The 2,262-nt window shown below is 32.7% G+C and overlaps 1 protein-coding gene across 1 annotated transcript in view; it reads left to right on the plus strand.

The window, feature by feature from the left end:
• LOC100542970 (annexin A1) overlaps nt 1-2,262 on the plus strand; it is a 66,867-nt gene that overhangs the window by 56,689 nt on the left and 7,916 nt on the right. The gene's annotated exons all lie outside the window — the stretch shown is intronic.

Genomic DNA, 2,262 nt, shown 5'->3' on the forward strand with positions numbered 1-2,262 from the left:
TTCTTTTTTTTTTTGGTCAAAGATGTTACTAGTTTTTGCTATGGTATGAGTGTACCATTGTAAAATTAAATATGGTACTGACAGAGCATTCTTCAATATTTTATTAGAATAGTTTAGTTATGGATTTACAGAGTAGGAATATGAATTTCTTCATATGAAAAAGATAAGGTGTGGTTGTAACCATTTTGTAATCACTTAAGACAAGCAGGCTTAAGGCATCTGTGTTTTTATTCATACGCTTTTCTAGCATATAACTGTAAAATAGCATTTGGAGAGAGAAAGACAGAAAGGATACATATGGTGATAGTAAAAGCTGAGCATTTATCTGCTATTCCCAATTCATTCATTCCCTGCAAAGCAAAAGAACTAAAGCCAAGGGCCTGATGCTGCTTTTCATTACAGAAAACAAACGAATAATACAATTAAATAGTAGTTAAATAACAGTGTTAATGATTGATTGTTGAAAAGCACATGTATCAGTCCATCTTTGAGTGTTGTTACAGGCATGAATGCATGAATATTTTGATTTAATTTACTGCTGTTGGTGTAATTTTTTTTTATTTTTTATTAATATGAGAAGTGTTATAAAAACTACTTGTAGGAGAATGGCATCTCTCCTCCAATCTGAAAGAAAATAAATAACACATATACTCTCACATAATGGTGCCAACCACTCCCTTGTCCACTTGTCCTTTGAGCCCATCTCACATTCTCAGTTGCATCTTTGTTTTTGTACAGTTCTTACAGGATTAGCTATGGAATAAACACACTTACATGAACGTTAGCTGATCCACGTGTGGTACTCGGCCTACATGCTTATCATCTGATTTGCAGAGAAGTAAGGCTATCCTGTCCAGGTATTACAAAAAATGTCTTTTTCAGGAAGCAATGCAGTACATCATCAGTATAAAGCAGCCTAATATGTAAATATTTTCTCATTTTATCCTGTCTTATTTGATCTCCAGGAGAGAAGAGGGATATTCTCACCTTTTCTTTTTGCAGCTAAGTTTCACTCCTTGATTCCTATTTCCATATGCATAGTCCCATGCTGTTACACAGTTTGACACATTTTGCCTTCATGACATAGGCTGTTTCTTTTCCTTCTTATCCTGTTAGCCTCACAGCTGGCACTTGTTGCACTTGTCTCTACTTTTCTCCATTTCTTTGGAAAAATTCTAATAGTTTCAATTAATTCCCCTTCTCCGTATGATTTTACAGTTTTCTTTTTCTTTCAAACTGTGAAGACTACAGTGACATATCACTAGACAGCTCCTTCCACCACTAAGTCATACTCTTCTTCTCATGTCTTTTTCTCATGTCAGTGTCTTCAGTGCTTCTGCCTGATTTTGTATTTCATAATCAACTATGTACATAAGAGTACAGTGTACTTGGAAAAAAGAAGAAGACAAATGCAAGATTGACAAAAAAGAATTATCTGTCTTAAGTGACCAGAATACACCAAGTGGTCATTAATCCCTCAGAAAAAGATTGTACTTGGGTATTAATTCTTAACTCACCACAAATTGCATAATAATGATAAAAATAATAGTAACAGCAACAACGATAAATTACTATTATTATTCTGCTTTTCTCTATCTGCATAACTTTTCTGTCCAGACAGGTGTAGTCACTTAAAAATCACAAGAGCTGGTATAAGAAGATGAACTTTATTATGACTAATAGTTCTGCACATTTATTTCCAAAATTCTCCTTTTTCTTGGGGGTATTGTTGGAACGGTGATTTATTGTTGTTGTTGCTGTTTTGTTTTTGTTTATTCGCAGGCAGTGAAATTAGATTTTCTGTGGATTTTTGGCAGCCTAGAGTTTGCTTTGTGTACATTCTTTAAGGAAATAGTTAAACTAACAAAGTTGCTATCCCGGAGGTGAAAACCTGGCTTCTTATATCTAATTGGTAGGTGTATGAAGTGTACAACTGATACTGCTACTACATGAAAAACATGTATGTACTAGTAACTTTCTGAAATTCAGTAAAGCTTACTCAGGTCAGACATATTTCACTAAATGTATTCACATTTTTCTGTATTACATACATATATATGCACACATATATATTCTTCTATCATATTTAGTGAAAATATGAAAATGCATTAGGATAGTAAGAAAAGCTAAATTATTGAATTTTAGTTTTATAGTTATTATTATTTTAATGAAATTAAAATTGCACATATGTAGAAATACACTACTTAATTCCCAGTAATTCTACATGCTTTAGGGATCTATTAGCTTTTTTAAAATTTATTT

This window comes from Meleagris gallopavo, chromosome Z (genome assembly GCF_000146605.3).
Source record: "Meleagris gallopavo isolate NT-WF06-2002-E0010 breed Aviagen turkey brand Nicholas breeding stock chromosome Z, Turkey_5.1, whole genome shotgun sequence".
Lineage (NCBI taxonomy): Eukaryota > Metazoa > Chordata > Aves > Galliformes > Phasianidae > Meleagris > Meleagris gallopavo.